At 40.9% G+C, this 24,267-nt stretch overlaps 1 long non-coding RNA gene and 1 pseudogene across 1 annotated transcript in view; one reads left to right on the top strand and one right to left on the bottom strand.

Moving 5' to 3' along the window:
- LOC140532819 (uncharacterized) overlaps positions 1 to 23,531 on the bottom strand; it is a 77,786-nt gene extending 54,255 nt beyond the window's left edge. The window contains exons 1-4 of the long non-coding RNA XR_011976678.1: positions 23,378 to 23,531; positions 12,463 to 12,626; positions 12,261 to 12,376; positions 3,265 to 3,375 (exon numbers count right to left, since the gene is read on the bottom strand). This is a non-coding gene — a long non-coding RNA (uncharacterized lncRNA). The remainder of the gene's footprint in view (positions 1 to 3,264; positions 3,376 to 12,260; positions 12,377 to 12,462; positions 12,627 to 23,377) is intronic.
- On the top strand, positions 11,467 to 11,872 carry LOC140531025 (protein FAM136A pseudogene; annotated as a pseudogene).
- Positions 23,532 to 24,267: the final 736 nt, after the last annotated feature.

The raw sequence follows: 24,267 nt of genomic DNA, 5'->3' as shown, positions 1-24,267 counted from the left end.
TAGGAGCTTTCCTCCTCCTCCAAAGATGGCCTTGTATATAGGTTAAGGGAATCCTCAAGGGTAGCTGCCTGGAGGTAGGATAAAGGCCCTGCCTGTCAGCCTTGCAGAGGAGCTCCTCATACCAAATGGAAAGAGTAATTCTGTAGGGGCTTTTACTAAGTGTTAGAGAGGAGAGGAGGACTATCCAGTTTGAAATGTCCAGCAGGCAGATGGAGATTCAGAAATGAATCTCAGGAGAGAAACTAAAGCATTTTATATGTGTATGTGTATGTTTGTATGTGTGTGTTCATCCTTTGTTGCTGAAGAACATGCCATCCGAGAAATGATGACATGACTTGCACTTGACTTTGTTTTGAGTGAGGGAGGGCTGTGCAGGTCACCAGCCTCACTTCTCCTCCAAAGCCATCTGAATCCAGTGATCAGATATTCATCAGGATGACTGGAGATGACCCAGGATGAGGTAATTGGGGTTAAGTGACTTGCCCAAGGTCACACAGCTAGTGAGTGTCAAGTGTCTGAGGTGAGATTTGAATTCAGATGCTCCTGACTCTTGCACTGGTGCTCTATCCACTGTACCACCTAGCTTCCCACATGTTTGTATATGATATATACAAATGCATACATATGTGTTTATGTCTTCTGCAAGGAGATGATAATTAAAGACATGGTAGGTGTCATCACCTCATGATCAATAATGAAAAAATATGAAGAAGAGAAGGGGTCCCAGGATAGAATACTGGGGTATACCAGTTAGGAGACAGAATATGAATGATGATCCAGTGGAGAGACAGAGACAGAGAGAGAAACAGAGACAGAGAGATATAATCCAGGTGGTCAACAGCATCAAATGTTACATAGAGGTCAAAAAAAGATAAAGACTGAAAAAAGGCCATTGGATTTGTCAATTAAGAAGTCATGTGTTATATAAACTATAGCTGATTACTTATTGTATCAGGGAGGGGGGAGGAGAGGGAAGGAGAAACAGATAGGACTTGGAACTAAAAAAAATTTTTTTAATGTTTATAAATTGTTTTAATACGTAATTGGAGGAAAAAGAAAATATATTAAAAAAAGAAGGCATGTGTAGCTTTGGAGAAAGCAGTTTCAGTTGTGCAATAAGCTCAAAAATCAGACTACAAATGGCTAAAAGAAGAGGAAGCAGAAATAAGGATTATAGACAAGCTCTTTGGAGCTTGAGAAAAAGGCGTAAGAGAGTAACTAGAGGGAAAAGGGGGGAGCCCCTGGCCAAGGTTTCTAAAGGGATGGTTTGAGGCAGCAAAGATCAGGGAACCAACAGAAAGGGGAAAGTTGAAGATTATGGAGAGATGGGGGGTGACTGTGGGGAAATGTGCTAGAAAAGATGTAGACAGAGGCAGAGGCAGTGGGACATATTTGATAGATGACTTCAGGGTCAGGAAGGAGGGGATCCAAGTTCCATTACTGACATATTTCCTTTGTAATTCTGGTCAAGTCACTTAACCTCTCAAGGCCCAGAGGCAACTCTGGTGATTATAAATTGAAGAACAGTTGTTGATCTGTATTAATAAAATGAGTTTCCTCACCAAAAGGTCACCTCCACACATGCACACCCAGAGAAATCATAGATCTGAACGTGCATCTACACATACAGAGCTAAAAAGTGGATAGAAACAATAAATATTGCTAGAACTAGAAAGCCAGAGATGGCAAAGAATCCAAATAAAGCATTACTTGCCAATTTTCTCAGAAAGCTATATATCCAATGGTCTGCCAGCTATCTAAATGATATTCAGGTAATCCAGTATATTTCTGTGTACAGAGAAGTCTAATGGGATTCATCATCAGGAGCATTTGCATACATTATCAGTCCTATAAAGTAGAAGCTTTATTGTGGAAGCAGCCTCATTTTAAATGGGCTGTCAGTCAACTGCCTCCAGGTTTGGCAAAAGTGAAGTTTATTGGCAGAGGGAATACTCCAACCTGCTTTCTACTGTCATACATTTGACAAACACTATCATATAGCCAGGTGCCTTTTTGAGCTGTCACTGTGTCCCTGGCATCTGCTGTATCAATTAAGCAAAGCAGCTATTAAGAAAATAGGCACATTATTTCCACAGCTAATTAAACTAAGTTTATATTATATTTTATTCATGTATGCATGATATATACATATATGTTTCAATTTTCCATTCAGTTTTCCAGACACTAATAGAAGGAATCAAGTCAGGAGTATGCCATGAATGGATGATGTGCACAGCTATGTCTTAATAAAATTTGTACATCCAGGCAGATTTTTATAATAACCAATTATGAGAAGATTGGGTTTTTTTTTAATTCTACAACTCAAAATAGAGATTTTGCTCAACATTCTGAGACTGAGAAATTTATTCTGGATATTGGAACCTAAATCTTTTAAATATTGGTAAAATGGATTTTAGCAATTGTAGCCATACTAAGAGAAAAGTCAAAACCCTCTTAGCAAAATAGCTTAAATTTCAACTCCTGACAATGACACTACTTTTTTATGTACTCCACAAGATAGCTTCAGGGCACTAGTAGAGTGGGTAGAGTACTGGGCTTGGAGAGAAGAAATCCTAAATTCAAAACTAGCTTCAAACACTTACCAGCTGTGACCCTACGTGAGTCACTTCACTTCTGCTTGGCTCAATTTCCTTGATGGGGTGCTTGGGCCCCAATTCTAAAATCACATTTCTCTTTTAAAATCACACTTCTCCCTAGCCTCAAAATACTGTCCCAGGTAGTTTCTCCCCAGCCCAAGAACAGAGCCTGCCCCAGCAACACCTGTTATCTCCTTTCCTGATACAGCAGCCAGCTGCACCTACAAAACTTCTTAGTCTGAACCAACTGTGTACTGACTGAACTGGCTGTGCACTAGGTCATAACATTTACCACTCACTGACCAATCATATGTATCCGAGGCTACGTATACTCCCTTACCTTTATCTTGTCTAACAAGACATTGATGAGAGCAACCTGGTATTTCTGAGTCAGCCCTGACCGCTAGTTGACAGTGATATTTTAGGCCTAAAATCACACCTCCAGATAGCCCCTCCTTGGGCTATTTCCCCGATGAATTTGGGGTAAAATACCTGTGCAGTAGATACCAAAAGTGCATGTTCCTTTAAGAACTGACCACTACTTAACCACTCCCTAATCTCACCCCAAAACACCTAATTAGCACATTTGGCACATTTTCCTGTACCCCTTTAAGGTTGCAGGTTCTCTAAGAACTCTTGCCTGCTGAAAAGCATAAGAAATCTTTACCTTGACTTCAACAATGCTTGAGTTCGTGAATTCTTCTCCAGATGACCTGCCCCTGGTACTCCGGTCTTTGTGAGGGTCTCACACCCCACTTCCAGTCCTCATCATCCTTATCTGTAAAATGGGAATAATAATAGCACCTACTTTTCAAGGTTGTTATGAGGATCAAATGAGATAATTAACACAGTGCCTAGCATATAGTTAGAGCTATATAAAGGTTAGCAATTATTTATTATAGAGGGTGAATAAAATAGATTCTTACGGGAAAAAAACCCACAATAATTCAAAGTTGGAAAGGACCTTAAGGGCCATAGTCCAACTTCTTTTTGCCTGACTGATTATACAGAACGTCAACTGCTCTGCTATTTGTAATCATAATGGGGAGAGTCGCCTCAAGGACCGAGATTAAGTGATTTACCCAGAGTCACCCAAGGCTCTTAGGTCTGACACATAGAACCAGACAAAGCCTGTCTAATCCCTCTGCCACCTGAGGATCCTTGAAATACTTGAAGATGATTATCACATTCCCTCTGATCTTTCTCTTGTCCAGGTTACACACTCCTAATTCCTTCTACCACTTCTCATATAGCATGATCTCAAGGCCTTTCATCATGGGGTCATCCTCCTTTGGATGCTCTCTAGCTAATCAATGTCTTTCCTTCGCATAGTACCTGGCACATTGTATCAATATGCACCCCAACATACACAGGGAGGCCTGCTACCACAAGTTCTTTGATCTGCTTTTCTAAAAGGAAAGGTAACTTTTGAGGGGCTAACAATCACTTTAATCAAGCACAGGTATCAGAGAAAATCAAAATCAAAATTTCAGAGAAATCAAAAATCAACAGACAGCACTTCCAAACTCCCTGACCATTAACATATATACATCTTTACTAGAAAGGGAAGCACCAACATCTGGGTTTTCAAAGCTGGGGGGCTGCTTAATGGCTTCCCCGACTGTCCTCTGGGACTCAAAACTATTCCAAAAACTAAGACCCAAAGTAAAACCTCAACTCAGGGTATTTATACCTTTTTTGGAGCCAGAGGGCATCACAACCCTTTGACCCAGTACCTCAGTATAAAAGAACAAAAGGGACTTGGGACCCTCCTACAAAACAACTCCCCTAATCAAGCTCCCCTCAACAGGCAGGCCCATCAATGGGTGGGTAGGATCTTCTTTAATCATGTTATTCAGAGGCATTATATTTCTTGGTATAAACAAAGACAGCAAAAAAAATTCTTCTTTGCTTGCCCTCACACACATAGCAAGTACCTAATAAATGCCTGTTGACTGACTGACTTTCTAAACCACCGGACCCAGAAGTAAACACCATGTTCCACATATAGTCTGCCCAGGGCAAATGATAACACAGAAATCATCGCTTCCTTTTTCCTGGACAGTTCACCTCTCTATGCAGCCCAAGATCTCATTAGCTTTTTTGGCTGCCACATCATAAGGCTTACTCATATTACTCTCACCCTACTTCCCATCCCAGATCTTTTTCAAATTAATATCTGAAGGGGTTTTTTAAAATTATTTTGAGGAGGGGGTACTAAAAATGAACATGAAATTCCTACTTAGAACAGATCCCCTTTTGTAAATTCTTCCCTCCCACCCCAAGTGTTAGTCAGCCTTTAACAGCACGCATGGTGTCATGGAAAGGTATGGAATCAAAGGACCTGGGTTCACATCTTGTACCCAGTCTATACTACCTATATGACCTTGGGCAAATTGTTTTACCTCTTAGAGTGTAGTTCTCCATCTGTACAAGAAGAGGTTGGACTATCAGGGGTGGAGAACCAGTCACAGGTTCCCCATCCCTGGACTAGATGATCTCCAAGGTCCCTTCTAATTCTAAATCATCTGATCCTGTGGGGAATCAAACGGAGTTTGCAAGAATGAAGAGGATTATAGACACCCTACAGAGCTGAGGACAGAATCAAGAATTGGATGGTGACAAAGCCAGGTACCACACTATGAGTGGAGTTTGGGAACATTCAATGCCTTTCAGTGAATGGAAGCTGCTGATCATTAGAATGACTTGGGTGAAGAGGTTAGTAACTGACATCTACCTGAGGGGGAGAGGGCTTCTGAAGGAGTCTCGATCCTCCTTTCCTAGCAAGGAAAGATGACTATAACTCCCCCAGTCTGTGACAAGGTCTTTGAAAGATGAGGGCGAGGTAGTGCAGTGCTGGGGTTATCATTGTGGATGGAACTGGTGATGTGGAAAAGAACGGGCAAGGTAGTGATGTTTCTGTCAAAGCAAAAGCCGAGTGTCATTTCTGAGGCAGCCTGCATGCATCCAGCCAGCATTCACATAAGGTACATTATGCAAAGGAGGCATGAGATGGACAGCTTGGCAGCCACTCAAGCTACTCAGATCCTGCAGATTCCTGCCAACTTCTCTGCTGAAGAAGAATTGTGTTAATTAATGGGAAATGTGCGTGAATAAGGTGAAAGCCATATACTAAATGCAACACCTCCCTACCCCCTCTCCTAACAAGAACTTGATCTTGCATGATGGGGAAGGGGACCGGAGGCAGCGGGTGCAAAAGCACCATTCTTTGTGGTTTGTGCTGCTGTCCCTCTGGAGGACTGGCCAGGACTTCTTCTATTCATAACAGTGATGGGTTGGTATTAATCTTATTCACATTCTCAATTTAATTCCATTCAGCTCAACAGGTATTTAACTGAGATCTTTCCAAGTGCCCTGCATAGCATTCACTGGCCCCATGTGCCTTGGGATCAAGGGCAGCTGGCCAGGGTTAAGAGGGCAGTCTGCAGCTGTCTAATGATTTCTTCCTCTTTGTAAATAACCCCTATGGGTGTGGAAACTGTGACCTTGGCTCTGACAGAGCAGTGAACTAACTGTTCCCACCTAGTACAATTAATGAACTCAGGCAATGTATTTCTATCCTGATCCAGGGTGGCACGAGGCAGGGGTGAAGTAGGATGAAATTCAAATACCAGCCCCTTGCTTTGTACATCAATGAGTTCAGACAAATGACTGCACCCTTCTGGGCCTCATTTTCCTCACCTGTAAAAATGAGAAGGTTGGACTAGATGATCTCTTAACACCAAGTCCATGATCCTAAAGGTGAAGTCAGAAGAAGCAGGTTCAGACCCTGGCTTTGACAATTACTGCCTTTCGTCAATCAACAATTCTGTATGAAACACTTGCTGAGTGACCATTACCATGCTAGGTGCTAGGGATTCAAAAGCAAACAATCCCTGCCCGGGGGAACTCACATTCTAATGAAGGAGACAAAATGTAAATAACTAGGTACCTACCGGATGTTCACCACATGGAAGAAAGCTAATCTCAGAGGGAGATTACAGCCCTGGGAGCTGGAGGAGCTTCTTCCCAGAAGCTCTGTTCCCTGATTCTCTGCCGAGCCTAGTCTCTGGGACCTGCTCTCCCACCTTTTCAGCTCCCCTTTTAGTGTGATCCACTCCTACCCCAGTCACTGCATTAGAATGAAAGCTGCCTAAGAGGGAAAGAGAAAGGGAAAGGAATAAACAAAATGCCTACTTAGCACATTAGGCAATGGGCCAAGCACTTTTTTTTTTTTTAACAAATATTATTTCATTTGATCCTGACAACAACCCTGACAAGTAGATCTATTATTATCTCCATTTTACAACTAAAGAAACCAAACTTAACCTCTGGTTAAGTGACTTGCCCACGTCACTTTCCTCCTACAAGATGCTTCTTCACTAGCTTGCTCACTAGTTCTCAGCTGCAGCTCCCGGAGGTCTCCCTTTAGCTCCCCACTGTTGACCAAGTTAAACTAACAGACAGGCCTAAGGCCAAGTAGAAATCGAACACCTTTTCTGTCTTCCTATTTCACAGTGCTGAGTCACTGCACCTGCATGGGCCTTTTTCTCCTCCTGTGCAATCATCCTGACAACCAAAATCAAAAACGGAGTCAGGAATATTTGTCTATGGATAGCCTCAGACACTTAGGGCTGAGTGATGATGGGCTAGTCACATAAGTCCTCACTTTCCCCATTTGTAAAATGGGAAAAATAATAGTGCCTACACAATAGAGCTGATGTGAGGATCATATGATCCCCAAAATCAAAAATGAGAATTCACAGCTTAATCTCTACATCAGCACATTCTTAATCTACCAATAATTAGGTTTTTTAATCATTTATTTGGTGATTGTTCATTCATTAGGTAGTAGATTGGGGTAGATAGGGTCTGGAATCCAGACTCTGGACCTATGATTCACTGGTATCATTATCTCGGGCGAATTAACTCCCTCCGCCAATGGGATTAGCTCCTCCTAGGCAATTTAAGGGTCTCAGAGAGTTGCCTAGAGCACCTGGGGGTTAAATAACTTGCCTAGGATCCTACAGTCAATATATGTCAGGGTTTGAACCCAAATCTTCTGGACTTTGAGGCTGACTCTATATTGCTTTTATTTGAGATGACTATTCAAAAAAAAAAAAAAAGTCCCATAGCAGAAAGGGAGCTCCAACCTCCAGATCTCTTAGAGGACAGAATGTCACCATTTCAGTCAGGCATTAAACAGAAATATTGGAATTCAAAGTCCTGGATCTGAATACCTGCCCTGCTACATGACATTGGTGTGACCTTGAGCAAATGACTTAATTTCTTTGGGTCTGAATAGAGTCTTAGCAGTTTTCTCATCGGTAAAATGATGATCTTTAGGTGATCTTTAGATGTTAAATGATCTTTAAAGTCTGTTCTTACTCTCAATCCTATGTGTCTCATGCTTTTCCTTAAAAAAAAAAAAATCAAGGTGGGAGGAGGAAGAGAGAATTTGCAGAAATTCAAGGGGTCTTGAAAGAGCTCAATTTTTCAATGCCACCTTATACATAAAACATTTCCTAATTCCCACAGCTATTAGTGCCTTCCCCCACTAAAAGAAAATTTCATTTTATATATTCTACCTATAATAATGACAATAATAATAATAAAAGCTAGCATTTATACAGCGCTTGAAGGTTTACAAAATGGTTTTACATGTGTTATCTCATATGACCCTCACATCAGCTCTATTATGTAGGCACTATTATTTTTCCCATTTTACAGATGGGGAAAGTGAGGGCTTAAGTGACTTGCCCATCGTCACTCAACCATAAGTGTCTAAGGCTATCCGTAGACTCAAGTATTCCTGACTCCAGCACTCTTTCCATTGTACCACCTAGAGGGCCACTGTAAGTACTTACCTAACATCAGGTTTCACTGCAGAGCACAACAGAGGTCTTAACTTCTCTGTAATTGCCCCTCAAATCCAGAAAGGGGCAAAGCAAAATCCTCATAGACCAGCACTACACAAAGGCAAGACTTTTGCTTCTAATATCTCTTCCTTCTCCTTTCTCCAGGTTCAGGAAAACTAGGGAGGTTTTAGTCCTTGGAGCCCCCTACTCTGAGCAAGCTTCATGAAATGTTTGGGTCCTTTAAAACCTGGCCTCTCCTATTCCCAAGGAAGAGAGGCAATAGAGTTTTTGAGAGGGGCAAGAACTAAGGCTGTGCAATCAGTGTATGGGATAGAGGTACAAGCACTTTGGGGGGCACAGGAGGAGCCTGGGCAGTCACTGCCATTGGCCAGGGTGAAAGAAGACATGCCAAGGTAGCAGCTGACTCCACCACTACCAGCCCACTGGCAGAGGAGGAAAAGCTGAGACAATAAGATCAGTATGATGATGAGATGATGGAGGATGTGCAAGCAAAGACGAAGCATGGCTGGCGACATTGATGCAACTGAGAACAGAATGAAGGACTCTTCGTCCCTGTCCTTGGCCTCCCTCTTTTTCTGTCATGCCCTCAGGAAAGAGATGGGACTAAATTCCTAATATGTGATTAGGTTTGTTTATTTTCCATTCATTAGTGGTTTAAAATAAAATGATTTTTCTAAGCAAAAGCAGTTAACCAATGTTATCTGTGAGTCTGCAGTCCTTGGACTAACTGGGTCAGAGAGAGAGGCAATTAATAGTAAACTACAGGAAGACAAGGGGGGACAAAACAGAAGAGAGACAGATTCTAAGAGACAAGTCAGAGATGGAGAGACTCAGGTTGAGAGATGTTTCTAACTCTTGTGACTTTCCCAGCATGGGGGCTTTGAGATGGAAAAAAAGAGAGACAGAATTTCTGAGGGTCTTCACAACATCCTCCAGCTGAAAGAGAAGAAAACATAGATCTAAACACATTCCTAAGCAAATGAGAAGAGCAGCCTTGGGGGTGGAGGAAGAAGAAGGAGGATTGGAATTGTGTGTAAGAAAGGAGAGCTAAGGGGGTAAAATTTGAAAGGAAAGCTATTCCCCCTGAGGTGCAGAATTAAAGGTGTTGACCGAAGAGAAAGTCGCAGTGAAAGGAAAGAGATGAGCCAGGGTGCCAGTACTGCCGCTAGAGTGGAGGCTGGAAAGAGCGAGTAATGAGCTTCCCCCTTACCGGCACAACACCTTACATTCCCAACTGTTGGACAGGAAAATGATAACACAAATAAAGCGGCATAGCAAAATTTATACTATGATAATACTAAAGTAGGCATTAAAGGCAAAGTTATTTCCCTAAATGCTTATATCAACAGCAACAAAAAAAGAAAAGCAAAGATTAATTAGCAGGCTTTGTAGTTTAAAAATTAGAAAACCTACAACTTAATGCATCTAAAATAAGCAGAAGAGATCACTAAGATCAAAGCAGAAATTAACAGAACTGAAAACAACTTTTGAAAAAATTAATACCCAAAACAAAGTCTGCATATTTTGAAAGACCAACAAAACTGATTAACCATTAGGTAAATTAACCAAACTATAATAGCCATCTTTTTTTTTAACCATTGAAAACTATAGGAATGGAAGTATTTCTTAACACAATGGAAATTATTTCTTTGAATCCAAGACTTAGCACTCTATATATCATTCTTCCCACTAAAAAGGGGTTGGGGGATGGAGGGAATTAAGCAAAACATCCCCTCCTCATTATTATTATTCAAAATAGTTCCATAAATGATAACTATTAGACAAGAAAAACAAGATAAAGAAATAAGCATTGCTAAAGAGGAAGTTAAGTTTTATCTCTATTTATAGCCTGGGATAAGAAAACCTCTGAGAATCAACAAAATCCTTAATGGAAAATAGTAACCAAATATAAACCCACAAAAACTTAAGAATTATTTTTCATCACCAATGAAAAGAAAATTGAATTGATCGAACATTAAATATAATTTAAAATGATGACAAAATATGTAAATCATGTGGAAATTAAGCTACCAGAACATACATAGAACTTATGTTAACTATATAACATTTTTGGCAGAAATCATGGAAGAACCAAAGAATTACAGAGATAATTAGCATTCCTGTAAAGCCAAGTTGATGTAGTAAATACAACAATACTTTCCAAATGCATTTATAAATTTAACACCATACCAATCAAAATGTCAGTGGCATAGAATTAAATTAAATTAGAACAAAATAAAAAGAAAAGGTTAAGCTATCACAGGAAGAAATGAAAATGAAAAAATAAAAAGGGAGACTATCACTTCCAGATCTCACATTATACTACTGTTTTGTCCATTGTTTCTGCTGACCAGTGATTTGACTGGAATTACAGAGCATAGTAAATGACTCGTCCTGTAATTTAGGAAGATTTTGGATTGTGAAGTGGGAAAGGGTTTATTTCAAGGATACAGATAATTGTGTATATATCACCTTCCCTCTGATACGGACAAGGACATCAGCTATTTAGTTCAATACAAGTCACTGTTTTCTTATTCTAGGGTATAAAAGTAAGCCTCATGTTTCTAGAAGTCAGCTCAGCCTTCAGCCCCCAGTCCTACAGGATAAGTGTTTATATCTCTCCCTCACTATATGGAAAAATATTACATATCTGGGTTTCTTCCACTAGGGTTCATGATAGGAAAACTCATACTCTTATAGCAGTAATATACCTGCTGTCCACAACTTTATAAAAATAATCATCCAAACTATCTGGTACATAATAAAAAATAGATCTATGGAATAGTTAAAATCAGGTGCATAATGCAACATTCAATACCCCTAGGATCACCCCCAAAATCATTATTTAACAAAAAAAAACATAAGAATTAAATAAGTTTGTTGAAAAATGAGAAAAGGGTGGGGCCACTCTTGGGGCTCCATGTGGAGGTGGTGCCAGAGCGCTCAGGCCTAGCCAGGCAGGGCACAGGGCTGGGGGTGGCATGTACACCATGGCGGAGTCACTGCAGCTGAGGATGCAGGAGGCGGTGGACACCATGATGAAAGGGCTATAGTGGGAGAATATGCACAAGATGCAGGGTACCATGTTCTGGTGCAGTGCCAGCTGCTGTGAAGATACCCAGGCCTCCGCAGCAGGTTCATCAGTGTATTGAACACTGCCACACTCCTTTGGCCCAGACACAAATTCTTGTGACCATCAAACTGGAGAGATTCCAGGACCGCCTGGTTCAATGTACCATGCATTGCAATGACAAAACCAAACACTTTATGGATGCTGGGAGCAAGGAGCAGCAGGTGAAGAGGCAGCTGGAGTTCTGTGTGGCCAAATGTGTTGATGACCACAAGCACCTCATTCCCACCATGACCAAGGAGATGAAGGATTCCCTGCATCTATAGCAAAAGAGAGTCATTGTCGGTAGTTATCTGGGGTGGGAGAATGGGTCTACTTGTAAAAATGTATGGAAATTTTTACCTTTCAGTGAAAATTTAAGAATGAAGAAATTGAGGTTGGTAACAAGTTTAAGCATACCTTTATGGGAATTTTCCATCTGCCTCTGGACTCTGTTGGTTCCATTATATGTTTTAGCCCATAGGTGAAGAAATGGAAGAAATTGGTGCCCAGATCTGGATTGGAGGTAGGGTGGAGAGCTAATAGTGCCCAGGCCCATCCCTTCAGTGACAATGACCCTTAACAGCTTTCAGCTGGTTCGGAGGTATTCCATTCCTAGAAGCCTAAATAAACGTCTGGGTTTATAGGTATTAGCAGTTCTCCTCCCCAACCTACCTCCTATCTGGTATGAATCCCTGAGGTAGCCGTCCACTTGGGTTTGGTGCCAACTTCACATCCGCCTGATTGAACAATTTCCCATAGACCAGAAAGCAGCAGCCATGAATTCACTACTGATTGGAAAAGAGAAACACAGTTGTGCTTTTCTCCCCAGTATAAGAACTGGCATTCAGAGGGGAGTATGGGGAAAGAGGCTTACTTGCATTACAGCACTGAGCAGGTCCCAGATGATCTTTCCTTTGATGAAGATGGTGTTCGTACCAGCTTTCAGTGGGACACCAAGCAAGATCATAAATGGGAAGTCTCCCACCAGGCATGTGGGAATGCGGCTCAGGTTACTTTTTCTTGCCCTTCTGGATGGTTCTACAGGAGCAACACTTCAGTTAGAGTTTTTTGAGACTAACGTGAAACGATTTTGAGTTAAAGCCAAAGAAAGCTTCTCTTTGCTTACAGAACAATCTTAGCCTCTTGCTTAATGGAGTGGTAGATGACTGGTTTGGGTCGGTTAGTTTTCCCCAAAGCAGAAAAAGATGTGATAGCTGACCCTGGCCCTTTCCACAGAAACAACTTGTTGAGAGGAACCTCTTAGGACAGGAAAGGGTAGGAAAACAACTTAAACTTCTAAGCTGGTTGCAAGGGAGAGCTTTTTTCTACACCAGAATACAAGAAGCAGCTAGCGCCAATTATCCAGTTATCACTGTTGGTTAAAACTTTGAGCAACATGCTAGTACCAGCCATTGTGCTGGAAAAGATCTTGTTCTCTTTATACCAACTTCTTACTGAATGCAATTAACATAGCCTTCCTGTTCAGTGTTTCAAGGCTACATCATATTTTCCTAGTGGTATGATGAAAAAATAAATAGTTTGATTTTTTTTTAAAGAAAACTGAGAAAAGATCAACACCTCACTCCATACTTCACAACAAATTCCAAATGGATCAATGATCCATTTTTTAATTAAGGAAACATTATTATACTTTCACAATGATGCAGAGGTGATAAATTTTAATAAGCCATGACTTGGAGAAACTTGTGGGATAAAATAGTTTTATCTATGTAAAAACAAAAAGAATACATCCGAAATTTTATTTTTAAAGAGGGGAAAACTGAAGTTTCTTTCAAACATCTTTGGTAAAAGTCTGACTTCCAAAACTTTTAAGGCATTGACCCAAAAGTATAAGAGCAAAAGCCATTCTTCAGATGAAAAATGGAAAAGTGGTCAAAGCATATGAACAGGAAGATTTCAGGAAAAATACAAGTTATCAAAAAAAAAAAAGTTCAAAAAAATTCTCATTTTGAGAAATGCAAATTAAAGCTACTCTGAAAATCTGACCAGTGCCCATTAAATTGGCAGAGATAACACAGTTAAACGATGGGGTGGTAAGATAAGCATATTATTACACTGCTGAAGACACTGGAAATTGGGCCAGTAGTTTCAGAAAATAATATAGAATTACACAATAAAAATTACCAAAATGTGAATATCCTTTAATTCAATGGTTCTACTATAGGTACTATATTCCAAGGAGGTTACATCAAGAAAAAGAATCATATTTATATTATTATGTGTTATCACTACTGTTTGTAATGGCAGAAAAACTAGAAGTTAACTAGACACTTATCAGAAGCATTAAACATTATTTAATATTACTATAATAGAATATTACTGCCTGATATGAAAAAATGAATTTTCAGAATTTGCAAAAACATACAGACACATAAAGTGATGCAGAGTGTTTTTCTGTTTGCTTCATCTTGCATATTCATCTGGATTTTTGGTTTGTTTTTTTTTTTTTTTACAGATATTTGAATATCTCTACTTGTCAATGTACTGGTCTATGAAAATTAAAATAGTTAAGAAAGATGACCGAGAGGCATTATGATTATGATAAAATATTTACCCTCCTCTAACCATCCTTTCTTCATGATTCTGAAGCCATAGAGGGCCAGGCACAAGATCAACAAAGCCCTTACTGCTGTCTTCAGTCACTAATTAGTAGAACCTGTTCATCCCTGGTTATCCCCTGGTCAGCTAATTTCAGCTCAGTATCCTCTTGAGCCTGGCACCACAGTTTCAAATTTTGTTTCCAATTTAAACCTTCCTCTGCACTACCTCCCCCCTCCAAAACCACCATCAAAAAAAATTTTTTTTAGTTAATAAACCCTCCAGATTGGTAAAAAATAAAATAAAAATAAGCCAAACTAGCCCAGCTTTTCTCTCTGCTAACATCAAGTTTTTTAGCCTTGTGCCAGCCAGCATCAATCCTCTGTGTCATATACAAGAGCTTCAAAACAAATCCTTTGAGTGTGTCACAAGTGAGAATCTGTGCCAGAGTCCATCCTTAGAGGCTACTCATTATGCAAAGCAGGTTCTAGAAGGACAACTTGGCAGGAATTCAGCTGCTTCTGATCCTGCAGACTCCTGCCAACTTCTGTGAAGAGAAGGTATTGTGTTAATTAATAGGAAATTCCTGGGCAGGAGGTGCCCAATACATACCTACTATAAAGCCCTTCCCAGGAAATGGAACTATAGAACTCTTGAATAGCCAGTCAACAAGCATTTATTAAATGATTATGATGTGCCAAGCACTGTGTTTGGCAATACAAAAAAAGAAAAAAAAAGTTAAACCAGTCTCTGAACAGGCCCACAGTAGCCTTTTGCAAGCCCAAGGAAAAGGATAGATTCTGCCCTTCTGCCCTTCCTCTAGGACAGGGGTTTTTAGTAATGAACCTCTTTGGCAAAGTCAGGTGAAACCTATGCAGCCCTTCTCAGTGTACTGTTTTTAAATAACTGGAGGAAAAGCTACATTTCAATTAAAGATGAATGAGAATAAGGATATAATTTTTTTTCCATCCATTTTCATGGACTGTCCAAAATCTCTCCATTGGCTCCCTTCCACAGACCCCTGGTTAAGAACCCCTGCTTTAAGAGATCTTCCTCTTTCTCTCTTCCCTACCCCTTCTCTCCCTCTCCCTTTTCCTCTCTTTTTCCCTCTCCCTCTCCGTTGTTAGTTCTCCCAATGTAGACATTGCCAAGAGAACCAATTCCCATGCTGCACAGGGCTTTTGACTACAAACTCAGAGATACAAATCACATGGTCTAAGGAAGCCTCCCCCACAACAAAACCGTGAAGTTAGGCAATTTTGTCCATGCTGCTCCTGGATCTCAACTTCTTGGGTCCTTCTCTCCCCTCAATAGCACACTAGACACCTCTCTGTCAGATCTATGAAAAGTCCAGGAGCCGAACTCCTCACCTCTTCATTCCATGGAAACCTCTCAAAAAAAGAGACCTCACCACAGGAATGACTAAAAGGTTTGACATGTTATCTAATGAAGGGGTTTTAGCATTTTTTTACTTGTAATTTTTAAATTTTAAACTTAAATACAAGATAAGAAAAAATGAAAACTAAAGTTAAAATAATGCAAACTAAGAAATGAATAAAAAAAGCTCTGCCATGTGCACAGCAGAACATGAAAGGATTCAAAACAGACCGCAATGAATCTCCATTTCAAGAAAGCCTCTATAGTAAAGTACTATGCATGTGTCGAGAGCCGTCCATCTTTTCTTTGCTTCCTTGTAAGTTTTTTTAACTTTTTAAAGTAGGTAGAGTTTCTGCTAAAAAGAATGAGTCCCTATCAGTTGAACCAGTGAGGATGAGCCATGACTCAACATGAGACCCTGGATGATGTGGTGGGATGGAGATCTAAGTTTGAATGCTACCTCATGTACCTACTAACGTGATCCTAAGCAAGTCACAACTTCTCCTCAGTTTCTTCATCTGTAAAATGAGAATGATAACAGTCCCTTTTTCATAGGGTTCTTATAAGGCTCAAAAGGGAAGCATTGTTAGCTATTATTGTGATCACTGTTGTTATTGCAGCCAATGGATAAGAGAAACACCTGATGCATATAGTTCTAACCTCCCCGCAGACTTTTGGAGTAAATGCCCTTTTATAACCACAAAGAAGGAAGTGGGAGGGGGGCTCCTTGAGTTTGGGGAACTCAGGAAAACTAGAGGATCAGGTGATGGTGAAAAAACTCAGTAAAGGATCCCAACTGGAAGGTGTTGGGCAGTGCAAGCCATAAAGGCTCAAATCATACTACATGGTCACATACTTGATGTGAGAGTAATGGGAAAAACACCTGACTGGAGTCAGAAAACTTGGATTCAAGTTCTGTCTGTGTGACCTTGGGCAACTGAACTCTCTGGACCACAGTCTCCTCACCTGTAAAATGACAGGTTTGAATTAGATGACTTTTGAGGTCCTTTCACAGGAACTCCATGCTCTTGTGCTTTTGATGGACAAGCAATCTGAACTCCAAAGTCTTCCTTTCTTTGGGTTAGGAAGGACTCCCCTTGCTCAGGTCTTGTTATTCCATTCCATTCTCCCACATAAGGAGAATCACCCTTCAGAATCCTAGGGCTCATTTTGAATACTGGGATTTGCTCTAGCCCAATATCAGAGCAATAATGCCAAGGCAAGGGTCTAGAGAAGGTGAAAGCTTAATTCCAAGTTCCTAGAAATCAGTTATTGCTTCAACCAAGCACTAAAGGGCATCCAATCAGTCCATCCAGCTGATTCCCAGAAAGCTGATCAAAGTTTTTCTGAAAAAGCTTGTGACTGAGCTCCATTCTGATCTAGATGACTGATTAGATTACTACAGAACCCTTGAAAGGGGCTGACAGCAGCTTTCCCCAAATCTGTGGGCCAAATTGGGCTACACACTCTCCTGGGATCTCACAGCTCTGTTTGCCTCTCATCACTGCTGAGTCACCCTGCATTGATGAGGAGTTTCCCTGAAGGGTACAGAAACTTAGGAAAGAGCCTACATCCTGAGCAGCCTCGCCAAGAATCAGAAAACAGAAAACAGCATGAAATTACAGGATCCCAGGCAAAAGAGTAATAAATCTTAGACACTGTTGGCTTTTTATAAGTCAGCAAACCCAAGCAAGTTTTCCTGGAGCGAACCATCCTTTTACCCCCACCTCCAGTGGAGTCCTCTCCCTTCCTTTAAAGTACAGTTCAAGCATCACCTTCTGCATAAAGGTTTTTTCTGATATCCCCAGATGCCAGTGCCTAAACTCCCAGACTCCTTTGCACTTATCTACTTCATATATACATATTTACAATGATTAGATTCATAATTATACTGTATATACATGTTAAATGCACTTGTTGCTTCCCCCATTAGAAAGTACTCCCTGGAGTTGGAATTGTTTTTCATTCTTTGCATCTGTATATCTAGCACCTAGCATAGTACTTAAGAAATCCTTTTTGAATGGTTGAAGAGCATGATGGCTATGAAATGCACCATACATGTGGTCCCACCTAATGTCTAGTCTAAATCCTTAGCACCAACAGTATATCATTCATTCATTCACTCAATAAGTCTTTATGATAGGGATTGAGAACACAAAGACAAAAACAGTCCCTATCGTCAAAGATCTGACATTCTCTCTCTCTCTCTCTCTCTCTCTCTCTCTCTCTCTCTCTCTCTACGCCCCCCCCCCCTTAGGAGGTAGTTTGATGGAGAGTTGTGGGTCAAGAACAGCGATAAGGGAAGTTCTGTCTAAAGCAGGTATGGGGAACCTGCAGCCTCAAGGTCACATGTGGCCCTCTAGGTGCTCATGTTCTGTCCTTTGAATCCAGACTTCACAGAACAAATCCCCTTAATAAAAGGATTTGTTCAGTAAAACTTGGACTCATTTAAAAGACAGCACCCAAGGACCTAGAAGGTCACATGTGGCCTCAAGTTTTCAGGTTCCATCCCTGATCTAAGGGATCTAAGTACTTGCTGCCTTTCTGGACTGAGGTAACTCTACATAGGCCAACAGTGGAAGAAAACAAAACTAATCACTGTCTGGTAGGAACTTTGAGCCAATTTAAGGCAAAAGCTTCTCAGGGCTGGTCCTTAAATTTGACCACAGACAGACTGGGTAAAAATTTTAAAAGGTTTGTTGCTTGGTTTTTTATCATTTACAGTCAAATCATAATGAATTAGGTAGAACTTGTGAGCATCGAACATTAAAGTGGGAGCTGGGATACCTGCTACAGCTATGTTATTTGGAATAAATCACACAACTTGTCTGGGCCTCAGTTTCACCACATGCAAAACAAGGGATCTTTTTTAGGCTGCATGATCTTTTCAGTTCCTTCTGGCCCTGAAATTCCATTGAAATCTATAGATGATATAAACTCATTTTAGAGGAGATGAGGCTTCTCTTTCACTAAATCTTCTCTTAACTATCCACAGGAGCTGATTTGATTTTTTTTTTTTTTTGTCTGCCCAGGCCTCCAAAGAGAAGCCACACAGTTAAATGTGGGCAGCATGAGACCCATCATCCACAGTGCTTTCTCTTCTCTGAATTCACTGGGCTAAGTCCTTTCTACCTCCACAATCTCTTACTCTCTTGGTCATCACCCTAGCTCCCATCCCACTCACCACTTCTCTCCTGACTCTTGCAATGGTCTCCTCCTGATGGGTCTTGCTTGCTTCAAGTCACTCCTGACCCCAACCTCTCCTCCCCAACAGTAACCAGTGATTTTCTTAATGCTCATTTCTGACAACATCATTACCCTCCTCAATAAACTCCTGTGACTCCCTATTACCTCTAGGATCAAATACAGACTTTTGATGGTTGTTGGATTCTGATTACCATTTTCGCAACCTGGCCCCTTCCTTATTTTCCAGCTCTCCACAAACTCCATCAATCAGCCAAGCTGGCTCTCTTGCCATACGAACATGAAACACTCCATGTCTCACATTTCTACAACCTCATCAATCAACAAGCATTTATCAAATGCTTATTTAGTTGCCAACAAACCAACATTTATTAAGCACCTACTATGTTCCAGATACTGATAAAAAGTAAAGGCAAAAATAGTTCCTGCTCTCAAGGAGCTCACACTGTAATGGAAGAAACAACATGCAAACCACTATGTACCTACAAGATACAGATAGGGTCAACGGAGGGGGAGGACTGGAGGGACCTAGAAAAGCCTCTGATAAAGCTAAGACACAAGGTGGTGTACTCATAGGGCAACAAGGCCCAGGCATCAGGACTGGGAGTGAGGGCCCAGGCTTCTTCTTTAACAGCACCAAGGTGATGGTTGGTAGACGGTGAAGGGTTAACACCCAGTGTAGACTCCCCACTGTAAAACCCAGTGTTCACTCAAGGACATCCTTTAAATTCCTTTCCTCCAGCACATTGTTTATGAGCCCATAAATAGCTCCTCTTCAAACACAATGCTGAAAACCCACAGTAATAAAAGAAACAAAACTGTTTCAGGCCCAAAATGCTTATTGTATTTGCCCAGGCTTTAGGGTTCAGTCTGTTCTCAGCTTAAATAAAAGACCAAAGTGTTCAAGTAAAGCAGTCTCATTCTTGAGATTCCAATGAAATGGGATGTTCTCCTGGAGATGTTGGAATTGAACTATAAGTACTAGTAAACTGGATTCTTGATAAATAGATTGTCATGCTAAAATGCCCTAATTGTATCAGGCATATTTAGGGAAGGCTTGGACTAGATGTAAGAAAGGAGTTTTGTTCTACTTTGTTGTATGAACAAGCTTCATATCTAGGTGAAAATGCCTAACTAGTAGACTGTGAAATGATAATAGAGAAAAGCTAGAAGAAATCTTCCACTTAGAGGTCTGGATGAGTCATTTACCTTCTCTGGGCCTTAATTTCCCTATCTGTAAAAGGAAGGAGCTGGAAAAGGTGACCCCAAAAGCTAGCACGGATGCTATGAGTTTATACATTTCATACTAAAATACAGACAGTCTTGTGTCTATTTCAAATTATAGATTTGAAATTAATACATTACAAAATATGCCATATGACTATATCACGTATTATTTTAAATATCATAAAGTATAATGGTATAATCTATTGATTCTGAATTAATGATACTAAGGCTTGAAAGGAACTCAAAGATCATTTTATAGGATTTAGAACTAGAAGAAGCCTAAATGATCATCTAGGCCAAGATTTTTTGTGCCATGGACCCCTTTGACTATCTGATTAAATCTGGATTCCTTCTCAGAATACTGTTTATAAATGCATAAAATAAAATGCATTGAATTACAAAGGAAGCCAAAGGTTAGCAAATAAAAAGATGTAATTTTCTTTTCCCCATCCAAGTTCACCATTCCCTGGAAGTCTATTCATGGACCCCTTGGGGTTTAATATCCCCTGATCTCATCCAGTGTCCTACCTGAGGCAGCTAGGTGACACAGAGAATTAAGTGCTGGGTCTGCAGTCAAGAAGACTAGAATTCAAATCTAGTTTCAGGCATTTACTAGCTGTGTGGCCCTGAGCAAGTTTTAAACCATTTGTCTGTTTCCTCAAATGGAAAATGTTGATAATAATAGAATCTACCTCCCATGATGCTTGTGAGGATTAAATGAGACATTTGTAAAGTGCTTAGCACAGTGCCTAGCATATGGTAAGTGTTTAATAAACATTTGTTCCCTTCTTTCCCTCTTATTTTGTAGATGAGGTCATCGAGGCCCAGAGAGGTTATGAGATATTCAAAGTCACACAGGTGAACTCAATTCCTCAGCCTCCAAAGTCAACATTCTTTCCCCTATGCCAAGCTTCCCCTTGATCCTAGCCTATTCATTTTATAGATGAAAAAACTGAGGTCCCAGAGAGTTTGCCCCAAATCATACTGCATGTTACTGAGAGTTCCTGACCTCTTGTCTAGTGCCTTTTTCTACAGGCCACCTTGGGACCATTCTTTTTTATAAGCTACATAAATACACACATAAATGAACTAACTGATTAACCAAGAAGCCCATGAAGAGCTACAACCAACCTTTGGATCCATAACTACTTGTTAGGAAACAGTTGTTATATTAGCTACCTGTTGTTCAGCACACAAGTAACCTCAGGAAAACGGCAAATGACTCTCCCAATCTCTCTTGATACTGCTTTCACAGATCCCTTAGCAGGACGGATCATGGGTCTGCCCACAGTGATGATTCTGCTCCTTCTGCATCTTTCTTAGCTGAGCACCATGGACAAGTGGGCACCTCACCAATACCATTTATAATCATGGCCCACTTGTTCTTGGTGCTTACAGGAATGTACAAAGAAAGGGAAAGGATGCTATGGCTTTCTCCAAGCTTTTAAATGACAGTCTGAAGAGCGACATTGGCAGAGAAGACTCTGGACACATGAACTCTACTTTAGGCTATGCCATTAACGAGTACTATTAGGAGGTCACCATGGCCCAGAGAAGGAGTGGCCTTTCTATTCCCTAAGCTTTTCAGGCCGATGGAGCCACAGCCTGAGAATTAAGAAATCTCCGTTCTCTTCTCAGCTTGGCCACGAACTCAACGTGTCATTTTGAACAAGTCATTCCTTCCTTGGGCCTCAGTTTACTCACCTATAGGATGAATTTGGACATTGTCTCTAAGGTCACTTTCATATCTAAAGGATACGGATATTTCTATTGACAGTCCGAACATTTTTCATTGACTCTCCCCCATACCTGGAATTTTCTCCCAGGCTTTCCTTAGGCCTCAGCTAAAACTCTGCCTTCTACAAGAAGCTTTTTCCAATTTTCCTAATGCTAGTGCCTTCTCTAATTACCCTCCAATTTTATCCTGTATATATCTTGTTCGTACAGTTATTTGCATGTTGTCTTCCTCAGGAACTGTCACTGCCTGTCATTTGATGTGTGTGTGTGTGTGTGTGTGTGTATATGCATATATATTTCTATTTTAATGGAGGGAGGGGTACTTAGCACATCCTTCAGATTTCTATCACAATCCTCCTATTAAGTTTAAACCAAATGGTACAAGAGAAGGGTTGGTTATCAGCCAGAGGTGTAAATAGAGAAGAGTTTTACAAAAAACTAGAACAATGTCACACAGAAAGAGAGACATCTATAAAATATTCTGAGCATTCATCAAAATGGAAAGTCCTCACTTGAGAGAAAGACATAGGATCATGGACTTAACTAAAGGGATCGATCGAGAGACTGAGACCTGAACAGATGGTCAATAGTAAAGCTGGGATGAGTACCCAGGTTCTGAGAATATGTCACTGATGCTAATGAAAATAATGGCAATCCAGTAGGCTTTGGAATCCAATGAAAAAGATTTTTTTTCTTGAGGTTACTCAGAATAAAGGAGGGAAAACAACTAATTCTTCTGATGACAGCCGGCTATGCAGATGGTATGTAAAGGCACTCCCCAAGTCTGGGGAGTGGGAGGATCCTCCTTCAAAAACAGGCTCAAGTATTTCACCAGGGCACGTGAGGATGCCTGCTACATACAGTAGGGCAATCTGTACAATTCTGGATTGTTCTCATTGCCTAGAAGCCTTAACCACTAGAGGGAGCCTGGGCCCTTCCAGAGAAGTCAGTTGCCTTCAAAAATCTATGACTATACTGACATACAAAAAAAACAATTCAGACCCCGAGGAAATGTAAGATTTTTCTTCTTCCTAACTCAAACATATACTTCTGTGGAATGAGAGATGCCACACAGGGATCAGCAAGGAATGTGCTTCCCCTTGGGAGAAGAATGGGCCCTAATCAATCACTGATACACTAATTGTGCTGGCAGATAGGTTTCAGCAAGGACACAGGAAAGGGAAAACTGGAAGGGTCAGTGGACTCTGTTCCCACACTAGAAAACTGGTCAGGCTCCTGCCCACTTCCCATGTATCTGAACAGACCCTCTTTAGAACACATGTCATTTTCACAGTCACTGATATCACATCACAATCGAAGAAATAGGTAGCAAATGCCAACCAGTGCTGAGCATCCAACTGGTGTTAGGAGCCCTAGCAGTCTTAGGTGTTCTAAAGGGTGTGCTAGGCATCCTCCCCTCACCCTCCACACACACACACACACACACACACACACACACACACACACGTATATGTGTGTATGTACATATACGTGTGTGTTAAGCACCTGGCATACACAGGAGGACCTGCTGCACAGGTTCTTCGATCTAATTTTCTAAAAGGAAAGCAACTTTCAGAAGGGTAAACAATCTTACTTTAATCACATACACCAACAGAGAAAACACAAGCAGGACCAACAGACAGGGCTTCCAACTGTCTGACCATAGATCTGACCATGATTATTACCAGAGAGAAGCACCAACATCTGGATTTTTAAAGTTGGGAGGCTTCTTAAAACGGCTGTCTAGTCTCATCCAGCACTTGAACCTTCTTCCAAAAACCAAGCTCTAAAGCCAAACCTTGCCTCAGGGTCTATATACTCTTTTCAGAGTAGGAGGGCACGACCGCTGACCCAGTGACTCATTAGCAATCAGCAAAAGGTGTGGGCTTTCATAGGAAACAAGCCTCTCCTAATCAAGCCTTCTCAATAGCCCCACCTGAGGCCTATCAAAGCTCAGGGAAGATTTTTAACTCCTGTTACAATAGGAAATATACACACATATATGTACACACACACATACATATACATGGCCTGGAGTCCGAAAGCCTCATCTTCCTGAGTTCAAATCTGGCATCAGACCATACTGAAACAACTGAACAGCAACAGGAATTACTTATTATGACCCAGGCAATACACTAAGCAATAAAAATTCAAATATAAAAGTGAGTCCCTGCACTCCAGGAGACTACAGTACCTTCCACTGGAGGAAACAACAAATACTGGGGGGGAGGGGGAAGGGAGGGAATCAAAGAAGAATGTTTTGCTCTGGGAAACAATAGGGATTGAGAATTAAATCAGAGGATGGTTCATTGCTGAGACCTTTCCAAAAACCATGATATTACTATTGTTCCAAGAACAAGAAGTGGAAAATATGGGAGCAAGGGTCATGATGGGGGGCTGTGGGAGGCACAGCAAGAAGACTGCGAGGGTGGAGGCTGGTTAGGATGGGAAGTATAGCCTCCCTTGAGTGCGTTCCCTCATCAGCCTGCACAAGTAGAAATAGATTAACTGCCCCAAGGCAGCAGCCTTGAATAGCAAGAAAACCATCCTAAGGGATTAAGAGAGAAGACGTGAA

This window comes from Notamacropus eugenii, chromosome 3, assembly GCF_028372415.1.
Source record: "Notamacropus eugenii isolate mMacEug1 chromosome 3, mMacEug1.pri_v2, whole genome shotgun sequence".
Taxonomy (NCBI): Eukaryota; Metazoa; Chordata; class Mammalia; order Diprotodontia; family Macropodidae; genus Notamacropus; species Notamacropus eugenii.
Note: the sequence above shows the minus strand (reverse complement) of the source record. Positions and strands in the feature narration are given on the sequence as shown.